This window comes from Neopsephotus bourkii, unplaced genomic scaffold, assembly GCF_033783945.1.
Source record: "Neopsephotus bourkii isolate Nb327-2 ecotype Australia unplaced genomic scaffold, CSIRO-AGI_Nbou_v1 NB_1154, whole genome shotgun sequence".
Classification (NCBI taxonomy): Eukaryota; Metazoa; Chordata; class Aves; order Psittaciformes; family Psittacidae; genus Neopsephotus; species Neopsephotus bourkii.
Genome location: NW_026901640.1, coordinates 556,262 through 569,470, shown reverse-complemented (window position 1 = coordinate 569,470; position 13,209 = coordinate 556,262). Strand labels below are relative to the sequence as shown.

Below are 13,209 nucleotides of genomic sequence, written 5' to 3'. Positions count from 1 at the left end.
CGGCAGAAGGCTGCCCGGGCCCCCGCGGCCGTGCGGTGCGGCCCTCCGCCGCGCTCCCCCTCCCCTGCGCTGCTGCTCCCCGCCCTCCGCTCCCTCCCTGCCCCCTCCCTCCTTCTCTCCAGCTCGCTCTCAAAATGGCGGCCGCGCCCGGTGGTGAGGAGGGAGCCGGGGCGGAGGCGGGGGAGGCCGGGCGGTGGCGGGCGGGCGGCAGCTGCGGCGGGGGCCGGGGCCCTCGGCCCGGCGGGGTGCGGCGCAGTGGGAGGGGGGGGTGGCTGCGGGGCGAGGCCCGCACCCCTCTCCTCCGCTGGCACTCGGTGGGCGCCGTGCGCGCTGTGGGTGACTTAGCAGGAAAACAGGGCGCGGGGGAGGAGTGGGCCAGACAAGGCAGCGGGCGGGGTGGCGGCAGGGGGGGGGAGCCCCTGCGGTGGGCTCCGGCCTTCGCGTCCTTCCCCCTAGGCCGCCGCTGTGCTCCCGGTGACTTAGCAAGATGCCGGGAAGGAGGCGGTGGGCCCGGCGCGGGTAGCGATAAAAATACAGCCTGGTTTGAGGAGCCGGGTGTGTGTGTGCCGGGGAGGACGGCGAGCATCCTCCCCCGAGCCCCGCGCAGGGCTCTCCCGGTCGCCGCTCCCCGTCCTCTCCGAGGGCAAGGCGGCGTTTGTCGGGAGCTGGCCCAGATCCGCGCCTCGGCCGCAGCACGGCAAACAAAACCGGGCTGGTAACAGAGGGGAGAGCAGTAGGGGTTACTTGGGGGATTTGTCTCCCATCCAGCCTGTTTCCCTGCAGTGATCTCGCCGGGAAGACGGTGATAGGAGGTGGCTCAGACCTTCAGAGCCAGCTGCAGTAAAAACGGGGGAGGGAGGTCTAATCTCTCCTCCTTGGGGTCATATCGCTGCCGGGGTGGCTACAGTCACGCAGACTTCCCTTGAAAGCCTCCTCATACCAATGGAGTTTGCTGAACGGCTCCGTTTAGTGCTGGGTTTTTGTTTCGCAGGAGGATATACGCAGGCAGGGAGGGCTTTTGATGGAAGTTGGGGGGTGGGAGTGGTGCCTCCCTTGGAAAGTTTAGGGTTTACTCAGTTCTGTGGGTGTGAGATTGGTGCTCATTTATTTATTTATTGGTTAAGGTGGATGCAGTTAAACTTGACCTTTCGTACCAATAATAATGTGACACCTTCCCTTTCTTTGCCATAGTGTTACTGGTGAGATTTCCTCGCTGGTGGTGCTGCAGCAGAGGGCTTGGTTGTTGCAGGTCAAGTCAATTCATAATGAATTACCTAACCAGGGGATGGTGGAAGGTTAATCTGAGCTATATTAAAAATCTTTAATAAGCACTGTTTTACTGTGGTAAACGTTTGGGTGTATTGACATGGCTGAATTATGTGTTTTGGGGGAGATGATTTAAGTGTGGATTCCTATGACAGTATTGTTTATCATATTGGGAGATGGGGGTTAAAGAACCCACATTTAGTGCTGCTCATTTCGTAAATGATTGTGCAGCATTCGGCTGGTTTGCGGGAGAGGGAGGGTCTGCTGTCAGGGTGTTATTTGCCCTTAAGAGTCATTTGTTAAATAGGAGAATTATGTTGGGGAACTAAACAAAGAAAATATTTTCAAACAGAAAGATTTACTGCATATCTCCAGCTCGTTCTCGGGGATCTCGGTTTTCTGTGTTTCCTTTGCTATTACCGTGTTTATGGATGCTGTGTGCAGCCATTGAGCAGAGGAGAGACTGGGTGGAGTAAGGAGGCAAAGCTGCGAAATGGCTAGATTACCCTTTCAGAGCTCTTTTTTTCCCTTTGCTGGGGTGGAGGAATACTAATTGCCGTAACAATGAAGTCTGTTCTTTAGGGAAGAATCTAATGGTGCAGGAACCTTCTGAAATGAAACAAATCTCGCATTCTGTTTGGAGGCTCGTTTTTCTGCAGGGTGGATCTGGATTTGTCTAGCAGTGAGAAGTGACCAGCCACGGTTGCAAAGCCGGGTTTTTTGTCCGATAACCATTTCAGTTGATCCACTTGGATATTCACTTGTTGAATTTGTTTTATTTGCACTTCAGAGGAGAATTATAATTTTTGTGTGAGTATTTTACACACAAGATTCTCTGTAGTATGGAGAACCCCCTGTATTGTAGCTTAGTGCTATTATTTGTTCATGTAACTTCTTGGTGAGACTGGGTTATGGTTGCACAAGAAGAGACAGTCCCTGCTTTCTCTGGTGATCACAGTAGAGTAACTCCTATTAGTATATGGACTTCATTGCATTATCCTTCCTCGTGTGCTGACTTCATCTAAAACAACATCTGAAGATTTTGGAAGCCCTGTTGAACAATATGGCTATGTAAGATCATTACTGTACCACTTGGGTAGTGCTGCATCATGGGGATAATACTGATGCTTAGACTCAAAGTTGTGTAGGAGAGGTGTTAGAACAAAGGATTTGGGGAATACAATGGGGATCAGATGAAGCACCCAGGGGGGACTGCTTGTCCAAGTGCTCTCCTGTTCCAGATGTGGCTCATGACATTCCCACCTGAGTTCAGTGTTGAACAGAGTAATTACAACACCAGACGCAAACACTTCTGAAGCAGATTGGGGTTTTGCTTTTTCTTGGGTCTGCCTCAGATCTGGAGTCCAGTTTTTTATGGTAGATGGAAACAGATGAGACTGCACTTGGTTTTAATCTGCCCAAAATTAAATTAAAGGGTAGTGGCTTTTTTAGAAGATACAGTTCATTCACTTGGAGTAGATGTTGCAGGATTCAGTGGATGTGTTCATTGAATGCCTGTGTCTAAAATTGTATCTGGGCTAAAAGCAATGAAGAATCCAATAAAAACCACTTGCCTCCTTCCAACTTTGGTTGATTTTTGTCCTTGAAATGATAGTAGTCACTCTCTGTACAGGAGTAACTTGGTAACTTCTGCAGAAGAAAAGGACAGTAGTACTTACCTTTATGTCTGTATGCAAGGTTTCTTGTGTGCATTGCTGCCTTTTCTGCCCATGCTGTTTCTTCTGCTCCACCCAGCTTCAAGTGCTCGGTTTGTATTCTTTGTCTGCCCTCAACTTATGTGTCTGTCCAGCTTCCTATCGATGGGACAGCGACTGAATTAGCGTCTGCTGACTGTCTTGCCCAGTGCTCCAGCCTTGTCTGCCTTCAAGAAGTCCATAACCAACTTCCAGCAGTGGTTTGTACCCTCTTATAAAATCTTCTGGGCAGGCAGTAGCTGGAAAGCCCCTGCCTCTGTCAGTCAGAAATACACTGGGGATGTTTGTTACTGAGTTTGTTTGCAACCCTCCCTACCTGCTTCTGCTAGTATGACCTAGAGTGGTACAAAGGGCAGCAGTATTTTCAGCTAAGGGCAGAAACTGTGGGAGGGCTGCTGACATGTTCCTGAAGTGAGCACTGAAATACTCCTCAGCCTGAAAACGAGATCTGCTGAGGCCTCTATTTAGGAAAACAAGAGAACAGTAAAAATCAGCAATTACTATTAATAAACAATAATTTCAGATTTCATACAGGGCGTGGGGGAGCCTCCAGCCTGTAACGTGTAATTTGTGATGGCGCTTGGAGATATTTCCCAAGTATCAGGGCCATGTGTTAATCAAAGTGGGCCTGGGTTTCTTCTGTGAGGGTTATTGTAGAGTAGTAGGTTACGTACTGTCTACGCACAGGCCTGTTAATGAAGTCAACATCTAGTCTCCTCTTCTTCCTTTTCATAAGGGCTTAAATATCATTGGCAGAACAACCTGTGTGCTAAAAATGTGTTGAGCTGATGAAGCCTTGCCTGGGTTAAAGGCTTTCCCAAGAGCCACTTTATTACCTGACACAAGGGGAATAGGGTTCCTAATGTGGCTTCCGGGTGTTAGGAGCAAAGGTGTTTATTAATAGGTGATGTTGCTTTGTCTTTTGATCTGCCTGACAGGGTAGGTTACACCTCAATTTAAGTTCTTAAAAATAGGCATTTACACTAAGACATAATCCTGGCCTGTTTAAAACTGGTTTCCAAGTACATAAAGTTATTTCTTCAGAAGTCTGGTGATAAATGCTGTCCAGGTCAGCAGGGGCACACACACGGTCATCTGCTCACAGGGCTTGTGCCGTTCCTGAAGATGCAGTGGTGTGATGTGAGCTGTAGCTGTACGGTGTCAGCTTTGTTGTGGTGTCTCTGGCTTGGGTAGAGTTAAATGCCTGATTTTCTTGTATTACAGTTATTTTAGAGCAGTGCCTTTCCTCATCCCCGCCATGGGTTGAGACCTGCTGATGAGTATTGCATGTTAGAAACATTTGAAAGAACCATGAGTTTTATCTCATGAACAATTTAATTCTAAGTTTAACCTGGTGAGCTTGTCAGGTACTGCAGGTTAGCCCCAATATATCTAACTTGTATCTTATCCTACGTGACTAAAGAAGGACCTTTTCTTCTCAATACTCATTGAGGCAAGATGTGAATGGGGCAATGCTTGTCTCATTCAGCATGTTCCAAAGCGCATTCTTTCCTGTTAACCTTGTGCTCTTGTGGGGGATAGATAGGTGTGGCTGAGGCTAGCTTGCTTTCAGGTTGCTGTCCTGGAAGGCATCTGTTCTGTCACTGTGTGCTGACACGTGCTGGTCAGGATATTGCAAAGAGAAATGTTACTTAGATCTAAGTGTGTGCTGATCCATTTCCCCAGTGCTATAAACACACGGCCCCCTTCAAAGCAAGTCATGTGTGCACAGTGTTGTCATACTGAGCAATATCAAGGGCACTGGTGCATGCATAACTGTGTAAAAAAATCAACATTATCAATTCAAAGTACTTGTTGGTTAATGTGTTCAGCAGTACTTGAGCCATTTCCTCCTCACTGGTGCTGCTGCTGAGAGAGCCCAGCAGTTTGACTTGGCTGCTTGTGGGCTTTATCTTGTGGCTGTGATTCCATTGATTCTGGCAGACGTAGCTGATACTTTTAACCAGGCGCTAGCTGCTGTAGTCTTGAAAAGGTTTTTCAGTTCCAGGACACTCTGTGATGGCTGAGGTTCATAGGTGGTGCTGCAGCAAGTGTCTGTGCTGAGGTTCCCGTTGTCGCTGGTCCCTGCTGGGTGTGTTCCCAGGCACCTTTTGTTCCCCATGGGCTGTCGGTGAGTCAGAGCTGCGCTGGGCTGGGCTAAGGTGAAGGCTTAGGCATGATGCAGTGCTGGTTTGCATCTGAGGGAGCACCATGGCCTTCATGCTGGGGTTATTTACACCTTCCCTTCTCTACCACTGGTAACTGCTCTATTGTGTGCCACAAACACTAAGTTTTGTGTTGAATTAGACAGTTGTCCCCCTCAGGTTGCCTTTGCCATGATTTTCTGCATGGAGTTAGCTTAATGCCAAAGCAAAGGTGTTAAGTTTATCCTTCTTTAAGACTAGAGGAAAATCAGTTAGAAACATCAAGCCCATTTACCTGTAGATAAAGGACTGTTGCTTCCATGTTGGCAGTTTGTCTTGTGCTTGATTCACCTGAGTTTTGGGGTGAACAAAAGGATTGGACAATTTGGTGTATTTAAATGCTGGTTTCTTTACAGTCTGTCAAGAGGATTAATGTGAGCATGTATATGTATTTTGAAACAGATGGTGTCTATTAAATCAGTAGTGGTAGAAGTTTTTGGTTCTTACTCAGCTGGATTTGTAAGCAGCAAGCACAGACTAGGTTTGGGGAAGCGTAACAGAGCAGCTTGGACCCCAGTGTTCACCTGCAGCAGGACTGAGGAAGGGGCTAAAGTTCCAGCATCATGCATGCCATTTCTGTAACAGAATCTTTTGAATAGCTGATGCTATTCCAGCGTACTTGGAATGTGTGTTTTTCATGGCCTGATCACACTACTAAGGAATGAGTGCTAATGATGGACAATTTCCAGTACCACAGCCTAGTGCAATCACAAATCTGTACATCAGTAAGACAAGAACTGAAGTGGCTGTAAACAGTGTGGTCTGCTGCCTGGTGCCTCGTCTGTCTTGGCCCTGGTTTGTGCTCTCTGACATTGTACCTGCATGGGAAGCTGGTTTTCGTTTGGGCAATAATTCTGTGTTTGTCTTCTGCTCTCTTGGTTTAGATGGGGGAGGGCATTTGCTGTCTCCAGCAGGAGACTCACTGTGTATGCAGATAGGTGGGAGGGTTCTGAGGGATGCTGCAAAGTGGGCAGGGGAGGCAGGTATCTCTTAGGGACTGGTTCCCACAGCTGCAGATCCGCTTCAGAGGCAGCAGTGTGGCTGGTGAAGGGGGGTCAGCAGGGAGCTGAGATGCCTGCTACAAGAACCCTGATTTCATTACGTTTGATAGCGGGGTCATGAAGGATTCAACTCTGTTCCCTGCCATAGGGTGAGATGTGTATGACAGTTGGGATGGAGGGTTGGTTCGGGTTTTTTTCCTTCTCACTTGTCAAATGAAGTCATTTTCAGACAAAAAGCTTTAATGTGGCTCAGGGACTGATGGGATGCGCTCGTGATTTGAAGAGTGGAAGTTCTGTCTGAATTTTTGTTTGGATTTATTTGTGGTTTTGACCTTTAACGTAGATGTTCCTTCAGGTGTTTCTCATATATAAATATAACTAATTCACAGTAATTTTAAACATCCCATTTCCAATAGAGCAGGCAGTTTAATAGCTGAAATAGTTTAAATCTGGATATAGTTCTGCGACTTCCTTTACAGTTGTAAGTCTGTAACTTCATTCTTCAAGCCAGAGAAGTGTGGGGGAAGAACTGAAAAGAATGAAGTTGAGATGCAGTGTGTGACTGCTGGCCACCTGTAAGGAACTGCTCTGAGCACATGAGCTCTTCTCCTGGTGGCTGAGAGAAAGTAGCTTAAATGCAGTGTTATGGAATTGCTGTTATTAGGGGTGTATGTGGTGTTTGACCTAGCAAACATGACTTTGAAACTAACCTTACTGAAGTCATGCAGAGAAGCAGTGATGTGGACTGTGCTTTTCTCTGAACAGGTTTAGAGGAGCAGCTTGGAGCACTCTAAAAAGCCCCCTGTATCACTCACTCACCCTCCTGCTCTCCTCTGCCTTGGTCCTGTTCTTCTGCTCTCCTTCCTACTTTCATTGACCCATCTCTGACCAAAAGGTCCTTCAGGACTCCAGGGAAATTCAGTGCAAACCCACTGGGAGTTAATACGAATTTTAAAGTAATTTTGTGACATGATTCCTTGCTGCTGTATCACTAGCACAGCATACTAAACAGCAACAGGAAGAGCTCCATGGCCAAAACCTTTCCACATGTTCTAAGCCGCAGCATGCTTTGCCCAAGTGGTTCATTTACTGGCAGTTAGATTTACCTTGCTTTGAGCCAGCACTGGACAGGCAGGTGGCAAGAGGGATGTTTTTGCTTTCCTATGGAAGTCTGCATGTAGACTGCAAACTTGAGCTCTGACCTGAAGAAGCTTAAAGGCAATAAAGTGATACACAGTGACTGTGCCTGAGAGTACACTGTGTCATGCGTCCATCAGAATGGCAAACCTGAAGTGATAGAGGGAGGATAAAGCTCAGGATTGAATTAACTTTCCCTAAAAAAATATTTTCCTATAAACTTGGTCTAAATGTGTTGAAAAGTCACACACTGGTGGTGCTTGGGAGATAACAAGACTAGAAGCTTCTTGTTTCCCAGTCTTAAAGGGAGGCAGTGACCGCCAGTGGTGTGTGACACAGTGATTATGACTTGAATAAGTAGAGGGGCATAGGAGTTTATTTCAGAACGCACAGCCCTGATGAGGACAGAAATGCCTGTATTTAGGGAACATGCAGCAGGGGGGAGTTCATTGCTCCTGTGTTACAGCATCTCAATGACATGTCTTCGCTTGATTTTGTAGCTGTAATTACAGCCAGCATTCCAAGCCTTTGGAACACAGGCACTCTCTGATGTGCTGCAGATCACCTTCTGGCTCCCCAGGGATTTATTGTTGAAGTGTTTTCAGAAGTCAACTACAGTATCAGGTTTTGAGCAAAGTCAATTCAATTACCCTGTTATGTAGGTGAACTGGATGGGGAAGCAGGCAGAGGATGTTTCAGGGGTTGGGTTTGCTTTGGTAAACCTTGAAAAAGGGAAATATTTTTGGTAACTTACTGCAAAATGTGACCAAACATGACACAAAAGCTGTATTATGTATATAATGCTGCACTGATACACTTGGCAAAGCAGTTGTGCTTGAGACCTATGGGCATTTTATGACTTAATTGCAGAATAACAGGCTTACTAAACGTGAGTTAGAACAGAGGCTCAGAGTGGTAATTCAGATCAGATTGGCTTCTGTTGTGTTTTTGCAGAATACGATAGCTGTTGGGGCTCACTTTTCCCTGATCCCTCAGTGAGCTTCACTGATGTAGGCTGAGAAGTGGAAAAAAGATTAGCCTGGGTCAGTAATGAGGCACTTCCTTGTGTTCCAGGCTCATCCCAACCAGCTCAGCTGGTGATGGGCCCTGACATTCTCTAGGATGAGGCGTGTTTGCCACACGGTGAGAACAGGCTGGTCTCTGGGATTACCCTGCACGTGGGCTTCTCTGCTGTCACTGCGGGTGACGTGGAGGGGGAAAGGAACTGGGTGTTTGTTGCCTCTTTCTTTCCTATCAACAGATAGAGACAGGTTTCTAAGAAGCTTTTTCAGGTCATGGCTTTTCTGCCCAAGAAATACGGATGTTACTTCACGTCTGTTTCATATTTCAATGGTGATTCCGTACTATGGAATCTGTTTCTAGAGCACATTTGTGGGAAGGGTTGTCCTGTTCTCAGTTTGATAAAGCAGCTTTTTTGCCTACTGAGTTAAAGCAAAATCAGAGCATTAAAAATTAGTCTAGATTAAAGGGAAGTGTTTTTATGTACTTGCTTATAACTTGCTGGAATTTAGAGGTGTAATCTACAGGTGAAAGAGAGCAATTAAGTTAATCTAGTTCTGCCATAAAAGGCTGCAGCTCTAATTCTGTGCAAATACTCGCAAGTACCCGCTTTGTTCTCTTGTTAATATGTTATGAAACAAGATACACCATTGAAAAGCTTTGTAAGGCTCTGATGAGCCAGTGTGTAGCAAGAGGAGATGCAACAAGACTTTGTATGTTACTAATGTGTAAATGGATCATCCCAGCTTCAAAGCATTGTGGAAATAAACTGTGATGGTATCAGTTCAGTCTTTGGTGGCTGTAGTCTCTGCTACCACAGAAGTGACTTGCCCTTCCCTGGGCCTGAAAAACGGCCTGAAGAGAGGAAGCTAACTGAGGGAGGATTAAAAGATGCATTAACAGACTCCAAAGAGAATGCAGGGAGTTTTCTTTCAGGTAAAACCTCTTTTAAAACCGGTAGAATGCATTAGAGAAACGGCTTGGAAATTGGTAGCAGGTACCTGGACTTAAGGCTCTTTTTTGGAATTATAGTTGATGGCAAATGAGGATTTGAATTAGAAGCTAAATGTGAGCAATCTAAACCTCTGTTTTCAGAATGTGAACCCAGTTGTGTTTCCTTGTGTTGGGGTGGCTTATATGCCTTTTTTAACACTGGCTCAGTATGAGGTGTGCCTAACCAGGCAGTCTGAGAACCTGATCTCACGTTTGTCTCCTTCCAAGAAGCATGCTTGGAGAATATTATTTAATACATTTTTTCCCTAATAACACTTAGAAAGCAAATGGTCTTGTAGTTGAGTTCAGGCAAGTATTAGGATTCTGTAAAAGGCAAAAGGTACCGTTCCTAAAGCAGCGCACAGCTCTGAGAAGCCTTCAGAGCTGAACGGTGTTGGTCTGTTCTGTATCTGCTGATACATTTGCTCTGTAATTCATGCCATGCATCTTCTAATTTTGGCTGTAATGAGTTACAGTTACGTGTTGAGTGCGCAGAGCTTGTGTTTTTGTGGGGAGGCTGTTTACGGAGCCTAAGCAACCGGCATTCAAACTGCAGAAATCGAGTTAATTTGGGTTTGAGTTCCTGGAGGAGCTCGGAGCGTGTATCCCGAGATCTGCAATAACAGATGGCCAGCAGTGGTTGTGGGGTCACCAGACAGCAGAAGGGTGAGCTTGGGGTGCTGCTGGTGTTGTGAACCAAGGAGTGATGTTGAAAGTGATTTTCTTGCTATAACTCATAGAAATTCAAAAGATAAGAGAGAAAACATAAAACAAAGAGAGAGGAATGTGCCTGTGGGAATTATGGGAGATGGGAAAACTGGCTAAGAAGGTTTTAAGGCTGATTGACTGTTCTTGCTAGTAGCCAGTAAGCAGATGTGTCTGTAGGCTTCAGGACTGGAATTACCAGGGTGATAACGATTTTGAGCGTGGAGTTCCAGTGGTGAGACCGACTTCCATTGTGATGCTGAGGGGGATTTTCTTGATGATGCGAGCCCTGGTTTTAAGTCATCACAGTGATTACTGAAGTAAATTTAGGCTGTGAAAGCAGCCTGTAAAACTGAACTTCTGAAACTTGTAAAGACCTTTCCCTGCATTAACTCTCTGCGGCTTTATTGATGCGACTTAAAATCTGGTTAGAGCCTACACATGTCTGCAGGGAATACTGATTCCTGATGAACTTGGAATAGCTCTGCTCACTCTATGTCACTGCTTGATGTTTGTGTAGGTATTGTTAAACCTGGCCTAGCAAAGCAGGCAAGTGTCCAGAATGAAGGCTGAGTTCCCAGCTGTACAGCAGCCTCAGTGTGCACACACACAGCTGAACCTGGTTCGTTTGCTGCTTGTGCATCTTAGGGATGGCTAGCAGGTCTCTGTCCTGAAGTTACTGTGAAGGGGGTGGTTCCTGTGCAGTGTCAGATCTGAGGTGTCCGCTTCAGGTGTGCAGCCAGCCCCAGCTGGGTGCCTCGACAGGAGCCAGCAGCACAAGGCAGGTAGGGGTTGAGTCACTGCCAGGGTGGGACCATCTCCAGATGCGTGTCAGGCAGCATGGCGAGCTGCTGAGCCACCCCAATTGCAATAGATGTGTCCTGGGCGCAGTGTGGGTGAGTCCTGGGGTGAGCACAGCGGGGTCCAGGCCATGTGTGCTGAAGCCAGGGAATCTCTGACTCCCAGTTCAGGGAGATGGGAGGTGAGCCTTCCATGTGAGGAGACAGTGAGTCTTCTGCTTTATCAATAGCTCTGTATGCTCTAGAAGCTCGTGTAGGGAAAAAATTGTGACCAGTGTTGATTTGTAGCTGTCCTTTTAAATATTTCTTCTTAATGTTGCTTAGTGTGCCCCTCTTCATCCCTGCAGCTCGTAAGGATGGAATTAGATCTTTTATCCTTATTACTGAGATTTTTATCAGTCCTAAGTATAAAGCTGGTCTTTAGTTAGGTGGAGAAGCTAGCAGCTGAGATGCAGTTGTGTGTTGAGGATATGCTGCTGTTAGTGGGGCTGAGGAGGATGTTACACCCAGCTCTTAACTGGTTTGTGTTTCATGAAGAAGTGGCTGACCTGGCCTGTAGCAGGTAACATTGGTGGCTCTCCACTATGGAGAGCTGAGCGGTTGTCCTGCTGGAGGAGGGAGAGGCGATGGTCCTGTGTCATTGCTGTTCTGTGCTGTGTGTTCAGCTGGGGCTAGCTCCCAGTTTTAAACTGCTGAAGAGACAAGAGATGGTGCTGAGAGCACTGGGAGCCTGTACACAGCACAGAGGTTTGCACTCAGCCCTTGTAGATATGTGGACTATTGAATCTTCAGTTAGAAACTACAACTGCTTGAGTGGAAGTGGGGCTAGTAGTACAAGGCATGTCCTGTTTTAATTGGTAGCTGTTACTCCGTGGATGGCTCTGTGCAAGTTCAGTCTTTTTTCTGTACTTAATACAGAGCAAATGAAAATGTTCCTACAAAGACATCTTTTTGTCAAGGGAAGATCTGGCTCTGTCTTGACACCCCCTTGTTCCCAGGAAGCCGCTGGTATTGACAAGTCCAGGTGGGTGCAATGTACAGGGGGTGTCTCTGTGGCTTCTTCCCAAGGGTTCTCTTTGGGCGCTTGCTTCCTCTCATTACTGAGGCTGTTTGCGGGTGTGTGACACGCAGGGGTGACTCTGCCCCTTGATAGGCCTGGAGGAGGACTGGTTAGTCTTGCTCCACTGAGTTTTGTATGTCACCAAACCTTCCCCAGCTGGGGAGCAGCAACACACATGAACGATATTCCTCCGTTCTCTGTTGTTTCTGAAGTGGCACAGAGGTATAATTAAAGTCGGGTCCTTTGGGGCTTTCTGGGTTTCGCTGTTTGTGCTTGGGTGGTTGGATTGTGGGTTTTGTCAGGTTTTCCTTTCTCTTTGCTTGTTTTCATTCGTTTTGTTTTGTCTTTGTCAAGTGTGTGTATGAAGGAGGCTGCCCTGAAGATCCTCTGCCTGTGTTCGGGTGCCTTTGTAGTTCGGAAGTCAGGAACACTGAGCCGGGTGCTTGGAACAGACACTTCTCGGAGCAGCGGGGTGCTGTAGATCAGTTGGTTGGTAACTTATTGTGGGTCAGCTGGAATTTGCTAACAGCAGAAAGAGCTGCTTGGCCTTGTGGCTGCTGGATTTGATCTAGTGCTAAGATCTGTTTCTGCATAACAACTCGGAATTAGAGGGAGGGAGCAGGCTGTAGTGTTGGGGGTATACAGGAGAAGCTTGGGGTTACTTTGCGTTAGAGGAGGAAAAAATCCATTCTAAGTAGATGACCTGTGTGCAGGGGGTTTTGCTGCAAGTGGACACTGCAAAAGATGCAGTGTCAAAAGTGACAGAATACTGCAGTGTGGTTTTTAGTGGAGTTCCTGCACTGGTGCTGGATTGACAAGGCATTCCCTGTGTGATGGTAGTTCATAATGCAAAATGCGCCTTCTGGTTTTCAGTTTGGGATCCTCACTGTGGTAGCCCTACAGGCAGATCTGGGGAGTTGGTGTCTCTGTGTTCTGCTATGCAGTGCTTCAACCAGTGCTGCTTTGGATGAAGAAGTGCCTTGTTTTGTTCTTCTCCAGTGTTTGTCGCTACCCAAGGCGTTGCTATGTTCATACTGAAGGGCAGAGATTCAGCCATTATAGGCCTGTTTCTCAGTACTTGCATGTACAGCAGCATTGCCCTCTAGAGGGCACTTCTTCTGCTCGGTTATTGGGTTGTTTTTCTATATTAACCAAATTTCCATTAATTGGTATGGGATACACCTACTGTGAAGGGAACAGGGTGAAACCAGCTGTGTGTCTGCTTGTCAGGAAGCAAACTATGGGACAAGAGTAAGTGGAGTGTTTGCTCTGGCCTCTGAAGGGATGCAGCCTGCACTATCGGTTTTC

The 13,209-nt window shown here is 47.0% G+C and overlaps 1 protein-coding gene across 2 annotated transcripts in view; it reads left to right on the top strand.

The window, feature by feature from the left end:
- The window catches only part of PAFAH1B1 (platelet activating factor acetylhydrolase 1b regulatory subunit 1), a 28,645-nt gene that overhangs the window by 146 nt on the left and 15,290 nt on the right, over positions 1-13,209 (top strand). Inside the window, exon 1 of one of the 2 annotated variants that reach the window (XM_061363282.1) lies at positions 54-153. The exons of the other annotated variant lie outside the window; for it this stretch is intronic. The gene's annotated coding sequence lies outside the window, so the exon portion shown is untranslated. Of the gene's footprint in view, positions 1-53; positions 154-13,209 lie in introns of those variants that run through there. 2 annotated transcript variants of the gene reach the window in all.